The sequence below is a fragment of the Leuciscus leuciscus genome (genome assembly GCF_965113295.1).
Source record: "Leuciscus leuciscus genome assembly, chromosome: 15".
NCBI lineage: Eukaryota > Metazoa > Chordata > Actinopteri > Cypriniformes > Leuciscidae > Leuciscus > Leuciscus leuciscus.
Genome location: NC_138739.1, coordinates 40,292,003 through 40,303,946, shown reverse-complemented (window position 1 = coordinate 40,303,946; position 11,944 = coordinate 40,292,003). Strand labels below are relative to the sequence as shown.

The following is an 11,944-nucleotide window of genomic DNA, read 5'->3' as shown; positions in this document are numbered from 1 at the left end:
ACTACAGCTGAAACCACACCTACAACTCAAGCTGAAACTACAGCTGAAACCACACCTACAACTCAAGCAGAAACTACAGCTGAAACCACACCTACAACTCAAGCAGAAACATCACCTATACCAGCATCTACATCTGAACCAATGACAACAGATGGACCAATAAATACAGTTCAAACAACAACAACAACTGAAACCACACCTACAACTCAAGCTGAAACTACAGCTGAAACCACATCTACAACTCAAGCTGAAACTACAGCTGAAACCACACCTACAACTCAAGCAGAAACATCAACTATACCAGCATCTACATATGAACCAATGACAACAGATAGAACAATAAATACAGTTCAAACAACAACAACAACAACTGAAACCACACCTACACCTCAAGATGAAACCAAACCAACAACTCAAGCTGAAACTACAGCTGAAACCACACCTACAACTCAAACAGAAACTACAGCTGAAACCACACCTACAACTCAAGCTGAAACTACAGCTGAAACCACATCTACAACTCAAGCTGAAACTACAGCTGAAACCACACCTACAACTCAAGCAGAAACATCACCTATACCAGCATCTACATCTGAACCAATGACAACAGATGGACCAATAAATACAGTTCAAACAACAACAACAACAACTGAAACCACACCTCCAACTCAATCTGAAACTACAGCTGAAACCACACCTACAACTCAAGCAGAAACTACAACTATACTAGCATCTACATCTGAACCAATGACAACAGATGGACCAATAAATACAGTTCAAACAACAACAACTGAAACCACACCTAAAACTCAAGCAGAAACCAAAGCTGAAACCACACCTAAAACTCAAGCAGAAACATCACCTAAACCAGCATCTAAATCTGAACCAATGACAACAGATGGACCAATAAATACAGTTCAAACAACAACAACAACAACAACAACAACAGAAACCACATCTACATCTCAAGATGAAACCACAGCTGAAACCACACCTACAACTCAAGCAGAAACATCAACTATACCAGCATCTACATCTGAACCAATGACAACAGATGGACCAATAAATACAGTTCAAACAACAACAACAGAAACCACACCTACAACTCAAGCAGAAACTACAGCTGAAACCACACCTACAACTCAAGCAGAAACCACACCTACAACTCAAGCGGAAACTGCAGCTGAAACTACACCTACAACTCAAGCTGAAACCACACCTACAACTCAAACAGAAACTACAGATGAAACCACACCTACAACTCAAGCTGAAACTACAGCTGAAACCACACCTACAACTCAAGCTGAAACCACACCTACAACTCAAGCAGAAACTACAGCTGAAACCACACCTACAACTCAAGCTGAAACTACAGCTGAAACCATACCTACAACTCAAACAGAAACTACAGCTGAAACCACACCTACAACTCAAACAGAAACCACACCTACAACTCAAACAGAAACTACAGCTGAAACCACACCTACAACTCAAGCAGAAACTACAGCTGAAACCACACCCACAACTCAAGCTGAAACCATACCTACAACTCAAGCAGAAACTACAGCTGAAACCACACCTACAACTCAAGCAGAAACCACACCTACAACTCAAGCTGAAACCACACCTACAACTCAAGCTGAAACTACAGCTGAAACCAAACCTACAACTCAAGCTGAAACTACAGCTGAAACCAAACCTACAACTCAAGCTGAAACTACAGCTGAAACCACACCTACACCTCAAGATGAAACCAAACCTACAACTCAAACAGAAACTACAGCTGAAACCACACCTACAACTCAAACAGAAACTACAGCTGAAACCACACCTACAACTCAAGCGGAAACTACAGCTGAAACCACACCTACAACTCAAACGGAAACTACAGCTGAAACCACACCTACAACTACAGCTGGAACTACAGCTGAAACCACACCTACAACTCAAGCTGAAACTCAAGCGGAAACCACACCTACAACTCAAGCGGAAACTACAGCTGAAACCACACCTTCAACTCAAGCTGAAACTACAGCTGAAACCACACCTACAGCTCAAGCTGAAACCACACCTACAACTCAAACAGAAACTACAGCTGAAACCACACCTACAACTCAAGCTGAAACTACAGCTGAAACCACACCTACAACTCAACCGGAAACTACAGCTGAAACCACACCTACAACTCAAGCGGAAACTACAGCTGAAACCACACCTACACCTCAAGCTGAAAACACACCTACAACTCAAACAGAAACTACAGCTGAAACCACACCTACAACTCAAACGGAAACTACAGCTGAAACCACACCTACAACTCAAGCTGAAACTACAGCTGAAACCACACCTACAACTCAAGCAGAAACTACAGCTGAAACCACACCTACAACTCAAGCAGAAACATCACCTATACCAGCATCTACATCTGAACCAATGACAACAGATGGACCAATAAATACAGTTCAAACAACAACAACAACTGAAACCACACCTACAACTCAAGCTGAAACTACAGCTGAAACCACATCTACAACTCAAGCTGAAACTACAGCTGAAACCACACCTACAACTCAAGCAGAAACATCAACTATACCAGCATCTACATATGAACCAATGACAACAGATAGAACAATAAATACAGTTCAAACAACAACAACAACAACTGAAACCACACCTACACCTCAAGATGAAACCAAACCAACAACTCAAGCTGAAACTACAGCTGAAACCACACCTACAACTCAAACAGAAACTACAGCTGAAACCACACCTACAACTCAAGCTGAAACTACAGCTGAAACCACATCTACAACTCAAGCTGAAACTACAGCTGAAACCACACCTACAACTCAAGCAAAAACATCACCTATACCAGCATCTACATCTGAACCAATGACAACAGATGGACCAATAAATACAGTTCAAACAACAACAACAACAACTGAAACCACACCTCCAACTCAATCTGAAACTACAGCTGAAACCACACCTACAACTCAAGCAGAAACTACAACTATACTAGCATCTACATCTGAACCAATGACAACAGATGGACCAATAAATACAGTTCAAACAACAACAACTGAAACCACACCTAAAACTCAAGCAGAAACTAAAGCTGAAACCACACCTAAAACTCAAGCAGAAACATCACCTAAACCAGCATCTAAATCTGAACCAATGACAACAGATGGACCAATAAATACAGTTCAAACAACAACAACAACAACAACAACAACAACAGAAACCACATCTACATCTCAAGATGAAACCACAGCTGAAACCACACCTACAACTCAAGCAGAAACATCAACTATACCAGCATCTACATCTGAACCAATGACAACAGATGGACCAATAAATACAGTTCAAACAACAACAACAGAAACCACATCTACATCTCAAACAGAAACTACAGCTGAAACCACACCTACAACTCAAGCAGAAACATCACCTATACCAGCATCTACATCTGAACCAATGACAACTGATGGACCAATAAATACAGTTCAAACAACTACAACTGAAACCACATCTACACCTCAAGCTGAAACTACAGCTGAAACCACACCTACAACTCAAACAGAAACTACAGCTGAAACCACACCTACAACTCAAGCAGAAACTAAAGCTGAAACCACACCTAAAACTCAAGCAGAAACGTCACCTATACCAGCATCTACATCTGAACCAATGACAACAGATGGACCAATAAATACAGTTCAAACAACAACAACAACAACAACTGAAACCACACCTAAAACTCAAGCTGAAACTACAGCTGAAACCACACCTACACCTCAAGCAGAAACATCAACTATACCAGCATCTACATCTGAACCAATGACAACAGATGGACCAATAAATACAGTTCAAACAACAACAACAACAACTGAAACCACATCTACATCTCAAACAGAAACTACAGCTGAAACCACACCTACAACTCAAACAGAAACTACAGCTGAAACCACACCTACAACTCAAGCAGAAACTAAAGCTGAAACCACACCTAAAACTCAAGCAGAAACGTCACCTATACCAGCATCTACATCTGAACCAATGACAACAGATGGACCAATAAATACAGTTCAAACAACAACAACAACAACTGAAACCACACCTACAACTCAAGCAGAAACATCACCTATACCAGCATCTACATCTGAACCAATGACAACTGATGGACCAATAAATACAGTTCAAACAACTACAACTGAAACCACATCTACACCTCAAGCTGAAACTACAGCTGAAACCACACCTACAACTCAAACAGAAACTACAGCTGAAACCACACCTACAACTCAAGCAGAAACTAAAGCTGAAACCACACCTAAAACTCAAGCAGAAACGTCACCTATACCAGCATCTACATCTGAACCAATGACAACAGATGGACCAATAAATACAGTTCAAACAACAACAACAACAACAACTGAAACCACACCTAAAACTCAAGCTGAAACTACAGCTGAAACCACACCTACACCTCAAGCAGAAACATCAACTATACCAGCATCTACATCTGAACCAATGACAACAGATGGACCAATAAATACAGTTCAAACAACAACAACAACAACTGAAACCACATCTACATCTCAAACAGAAACTACAGCTGAAACCACACCTACAACTCAAACAGAAACTACAGCTGAAACCACACCTACAACTCAAGCAGAAACTAAAGCTGAAACCACACCTAAAACTCAAGCAGAAACGTCACCTATACCAGCATCTACATCTGAACCAATGACAACAGATGGACCAATAAATACAGTTCAAACAACAACAACAACAACAACTGAAACCACACCTCCAACTCAATCTGAAACTACAGCTGAAACCACACCTACAACTCAAGCAGAAACTACAACTATACTAGCATCTACATCTGAACCAATGACAACAGATGGACCAATAAATACAGTTCAAACAACAACAACTGAAACCACACCTAAAACTCAAGCAGAAACCAAAGCTGAAACCACACCTAAAACTCAAGCAGAAACATCACCTAAACCAGCATCTAAATCTGAACCAATGACAACAGATGGACCAATAAATACAGTTCAAACAACAACAACAACAACAACAACAACAGAAACCACATCTACATCTCAAGATGAAACCACAGCTGAAACCACACCTACAACTCAAGCAGAAACATCAACTATACCAGCATCTACATCTGAACCAATGACAACAGATGGACCAATAAATACAGTTCAAACAACAACAACAGAAACCACACCTACAACTCAAGCAGAAACTACAGCTGAAACCACACCTACAACTCAAGCAGAAACCACACCTACAACTCAAGCGGAAACTGCAGCTGAAACTACACCTACAACTCAAGCTGAAACCACACCTACAACTCAAACAGAAACTACAGATGAAACCACACCTACAACTCAAGCTGAAACTACAGCTGAAACCACACCTACAACTCAAGCTGAAACCACACCTACAACTCAAGCAGAAACTACAGCTGAAACCACACCTACAACTCAAGCTGAAACTACAGCTGAAACCATACCTACAACTCAAACAGAAACTACAGCTGAAACCACACCTACAACTCAAACAGAAACCACACCTACAACTCAAACAGAAACTACAGCTGAAACCACACCTACAACTCAAGCAGAAACTACAGCTGAAACCACACCCACAACTCAAGCTGAAACCATACCTACAACTCAAGCAGAAACTACAGCTGAAACCACACCTACAACTCAAGCAGAAACCACACCTACAACTCAAGCTGAAACCACACCTACAACTCAAGCTGAAACTACAGCTGAAACCAAACCTACAACTCAAGCTGAAACTACAGCTGAAACCAAACCTACAACTCAAGCTGAAACTACAGCTGAAACCACACCTACACCTCAAGATGAAACCAAACCTACAACTCAAACAGAAACTACAGCTGAAACCACACCTACAACTCAAACAGAAACTACAGCTGAAACCACACCTACAACTCAAGCGGAAACTACAGCTGAAACCACACCTACAACTCAAACGGAAACTACAGCTGAAACCACACCTACAACTACAGCTGGAACTACAGCTGAAACCACACCTACAACTCAAGCTGAAACTCAAGCGGAAACCACACCTACAACTCAAGCGGAAACTACAGCTGAAACCACACCTTCAACTCAAGCTGAAACTACAGCTGAAACCACACCTACAGCTCAAGCTGAAACCACACCTACAACTCAAACAGAAACTACAGCTGAAACCACACCTACAACTCAAGCTGAAACTACAGCTGAAACCACACCTACAACTCAACCGGAAACTACAGCTGAAACCACACCTACAACTCAAGCGGAAACTACAGCTGAAACCACACCTACACCTCAAGCTGAAAACACACCTACAACTCAAACAGAAACTACAGCTGAAACCACACCTACAACTCAAACGGAAACTACAGCTGAAACCACACCTACAACTCAAGCTGAAACTACAGCTGAAACCACACCTACAACTCAAGCAGAAACTACAGCTGAAACCACACCTACAACTCAAGCAGAAACATCACCTATACCAGCATCTACATCTGAACCAATGACAACAGATGGACCAATAAATACAGTTCAAACAACAACAACAACTGAAACCACACCTACAACTCAAGCTGAAACTACAGCTGAAACCACATCTACAACTCAAGCTGAAACTACAGCTGAAACCACACCTACAACTCAAGCAGAAACATCAACTATACCAGCATCTACATATGAACCAATGACAACAGATAGAACAATAAATACAGTTCAAACAACAACAACAACAACTGAAACCACACCTACACCTCAAGATGAAACCAAACCAACAACTCAAGCTGAAACTACAGCTGAAACCACACCTACAACTCAAACAGAAACTACAGCTGAAACCACACCTACAACTCAAGCTGAAACTACAGCTGAAACCACATCTACAACTCAAGCTGAAACTACAGCTGAAACCACACCTACAACTCAAGCAAAAACATCACCTATACCAGCATCTACATCTGAACCAATGACAACAGATGGACCAATAAATACAGTTCAAACAACAACAACAACAACTGAAACCACACCTCCAACTCAATCTGAAACTACAGCTGAAACCACACCTACAACTCAAGCAGAAACTACAACTATACTAGCATCTACATCTGAACCAATGACAACAGATGGACCAATAAATACAGTTCAAACAACAACAACTGAAACCACACCTAAAACTCAAGCAGAAACTAAAGCTGAAACCACACCTAAAACTCAAGCAGAAACATCACCTAAACCAGCATCTAAATCTGAACCAATGACAACAGATGGACCAATAAATACAGTTCAAACAACAACAACAACAACAACAACAACAACAGAAACCACATCTACATCTCAAGATGAAACCACAGCTGAAACCACACCTACAACTCAAGCAGAAACATCAACTATACCAGCATCTACATCTGAACCAATGACAACAGATGGACCAATAAATACAGTTCAAACAACAACAACAGAAACCACATCTACATCTCAAACAGAAACTACAGCTGAAACCACACCTACAACTCAAGCAGAAACATCACCTATACCAGCATCTACATCTGAACCAATGACAACTGATGGACCAATAAATACAGTTCAAACAACTACAACTGAAACCACATCTACACCTCAAGCTGAAACTACAGCTGAAACCACACCTACAACTCAAACAGAAACTACAGCTGAAACCACACCTACAACTCAAGCAGAAACTAAAGCTGAAACCACACCTAAAACTCAAGCAGAAACGTCACCTATACCAGCATCTACATCTGAACCAATGACAACAGATGGACCAATAAATACAGTTCAAACAACAACAACAACAACAACTGAAACCACACCTAAAACTCAAGCTGAAACTACAGCTGAAACCACACCTACACCTCAAGCAGAAACATCAACTATACCAGCATCTACATCTGAACCAATGACAACAGATGGACCAATAAATACAGTTCAAACAACAACAACAACAACTGAAACCACATCTACATCTCAAACAGAAACTACAGCTGAAACCACACCTACAACTCAAACAGAAACTACAGCTGAAACCACACCTACAACTCAAGCAGAAACTAAAGCTGAAACCACACCTAAAACTCAAGCAGAAACGTCACCTATACCAGCATCTACATCTGAACCAATGACAACAGATGGACCAATAAATACAGTTCAAACAACAACAACAACAACTGAAACCACACCTACAACTCAAGCAGAAACATCACCTATACCAGCATCTACATCTGAACCAATGACAACTGATGGACCAATAAATACAGTTCAAACAACTACAACTGAAACCACATCTACACCTCAAGCTGAAACTACAGCTGAAACCACACCTACAACTCAAACAGAAACTACAGCTGAAACCACACCTACAACTCAAGCAGAAACTAAAGCTGAAACCACACCTAAAACTCAAGCAGAAACGTCACCTATACCAGCATCTACATCTGAACCAATGACAACAGATGGACCAATAAATACAGTTCAAACAACAACAACAACAACAACTGAAACCACACCTAAAACTCAAGCTGAAACTACAGCTGAAACCACACCTACACCTCAAGCAGAAACATCAACTATACCAGCATCTACATCTGAACCAATGACAACAGATGGACCAATAAATACAGTTCAAACAACAACAACAACAACTGAAACCACATCTACATCTCAAACAGAAACTACAGCTGAAACCACACCTACAACTCAAACAGAAACTACAGCTGAAACCACACCTACAACTCAAGCAGAAACTAAAGCTGAAACCACACCTAAAACTCAAGCAGAAACGTCACCTATACCAGCATCTACATCTGAACCAATGACAACAGATGGACCAATAAATACAGTTCAAACAACAACAACAACAACAACAACAACTGAAACCACATCTACATCTCAAGCTGAAACCACAGCTGAAAACACACCTACAACTCAAGCAGAAACATCAACTATACCAGCATCTACATCTGAACCAATGACAACAGATGGACCAATAAATACAGTTCAAACAACAACAACAACAACAACTGAAAACACATCTACATCTCAAATAGAAACTACAGCTGAAACCACACCTACAACTCAAGCAGAAACATCAACTATACCAGCATCTACATCTGAACCAATGACAACAGATGGACCAATAAATACAGTTCAAAGACCAACAACAACAACAACTGAAACCACATCTACATCTCAAACAGAAACTACAGCTGAAACCACACCTACAACTCAAGCAGAAACATCAACTATACCAGCATCTACATCTGAACCAATGACAACAGATGGACCAATAAATACAGTTCAAAGACCAACAACAACAACAACTGAAACCACATCTACATCTCAAACAGAAACTACAGCTGAAACCACACCTACAACTCAAGCAGAAACATCACCTATACCAGCATCTACATCTGAACCAATGACAACAGATGGACCAATAAATACAGTTCAAACAACAACAACAACAACAACAACTGAAACCACATCTACATCTCAAGCTGAAACCACACCTACAACTCAAGCAGAAACATCAACTATACCAGCATCTACATCTGAACCAATGACAACAGCCGGACCAATAAATACAGTTCAAACAACAACAACAACAACAACAACAACTGAAACCACATCTCAAACAGAAACTACAGCTGAAACCACACCTACAACTCAAGCAGAAACTACAGCTGAAACAATACCTACAACTCAAGCAGAAACATCAACTATACCAGCATCTACATCTGAACCAATGACAACAGCTGGACCAATAAATACAGTTCAAACAACAACAACAACTGAAACCACATCTACATCTCAAGCAGAAACTACAGCAGAAACCACACCTACAACTCAAGCAGAAACATCAACTATACCAGCATCTACATCTGAACCAATGACAACAGCTGGACCAACAATGGTAGTAGAACCAGCAGCAACTGAAACTTCATCTACAACTCAAAGAGAAACATCAATTACACAAGATTCTACATCTGTACAAATGATAACAGGTGGACCAACAACGTTAGTTCACCCAGCAACATCTTCATCTACAGGTGCTCTCCCCCGAAGTAAGTCATATTTATTAGATCTATTTATGCAATTTCTTATTACTCACCCACCATATTTTTCTATTACAGTTATTTTCACTTATGCTGAAATTAATCTAATTTGCATTTGTATTTTATAGATATGTCAGCATTTGCTTACGCAACTTTCAAAATTAGATCCTTTGTTGAGATGAGCAATGATCAAATCATTACATATTTTGAAAAGGTAAGCTAATTTATGTCTAAACTTGTTTTGTCTAATTGTGATCATTAGCTGGTCAAACTGTTGGACTCAAAACAGTTTTACATTTGTATTGCAGTTTGCCAAGCACTTTCAAGCAAACATTAGTGGGACCATCAGGATTACTGTGAAGAAATCAAGAAAATTGTTGGTCTAAGGATCTGACATGAGAAAAGTTCTGTCCAACCACATGCAATCCCTTATAAAAATAAAAATAAACAATAAAAAAATATATATTTCAAGTTTATTTTATTAATTATACTTAAGTTCAGTTTACGTATATTATAAGTATACTTTATGTAGTAAGTAAACTAATATGAATGTACTAATAGTATTGTAACATGTAGGCCTATGTTCTGTTTTGGTTTCATTTTCACTGGTCCATTATCGGTTTCCCTGGGTGTTGATTAGTCCCTGCACCTGTTCTGTTTTACGTTGATTACTCTCCCTGTGTATTTAAGCCCTCAGTTCTTTCAGTTCATTGTTCAGTCTCATCAATGTTTAAATGTAGTAGCTTTGTTTTTGCTCTGGTATGTTCTTCTGACTTATTAAAGTTTGTTCCCTCAAATCTCCTGTGCCGTGTGTGTTATAACGCCACAAAGTTTTCATTTGCACTGCAACTATATTATTAGTGAACTTATAGGTATTAATAATAGTTTACTAGTTCAAGGGATCGTTCACCCAAAAGTGTAAATTCTGTCATTAATTACTCACCCTCATGTCATTCCAAACCTGTAAGACTTGCGTTCATCTTCGGAACACAAATGAAGATCATTTTGATGAAATCTGAGAGCTTTCTGTCTCTCCACTGACAGCTACGCAACTACCACTTTGATGCTTCAAAAAGTTATTAAACAGATCGTAAAACTAATCCATATGAAATGAGTGGTTAAGTCAAAATTTTCTGAAGAGACACGATTGCTTTGTATGACAAACAGATTGAATTTAGGCTTTTGTGTATCGCAGCACATTTGATCTTCCTCAAGAACCAATGAGGTTCATTCTCGTGTTTCGCAGCACGTTTGAGCTTCAGCAAGAACCAATGAGGTTCATTCTCGTGTTATGCAGCACGTTGGAGCTTCAGCAAGAACCAATGAGGTTCATTCTCATGTTACGCAGCACGTTTGAGCTTCAGCAAGAACCAATGAGGTTTATTATCGTGATACGCAGCACGTTTGAGCTTCTGCAAGAACCAATGAGGTTCATTCTCGTGTTACACAGCACGTTTGAGCTTCTGCAAGAACCAATGAGGTTCATTATCATGTTACGCAGCACGTTTGAGCTTCAGCAAGAACCAATAAGGTTAATTCTCGTGTTACGCAGCACGTTTGAGCTTCTGCAAGAACCAATGAGGTTCATTCTCGTGTTACACAGCACGTTTGAGCTTCAGCAAGAACCAATGAGGTTCGTTCTCGTGTTACGCAGCACGTTTGAGCTTCTGGAAGAACCAATGAGGTTCGTTCTCGTGTTACGCAGCACGTTTGAGCTTCAGCAAGAACCAATGAGGTTCGTTCTCGTGTTACGCAGCACGTTTGAGCTTCTGCAAGAACCAATGAGGT

At 40.1% G+C, this 11,944-nt stretch overlaps 1 long non-coding RNA gene across 1 annotated transcript; it reads left to right on the top strand.

Moving 5' to 3' along the window:
* Positions 1 to 9,751: 9,751 nt before the first annotated feature.
* LOC309474985 lies at positions 9,752 to 11,266 on the top strand. Its single transcript, XR_014197454.1, has 3 exons — positions 9,752 to 10,165; positions 10,285 to 10,370; positions 10,465 to 11,266. It is a non-coding gene; the product is annotated as an uncharacterized lncRNA (long non-coding RNA).
* The last annotated feature ends 678 nt before the right edge of the window (positions 11,267 to 11,944 follow it).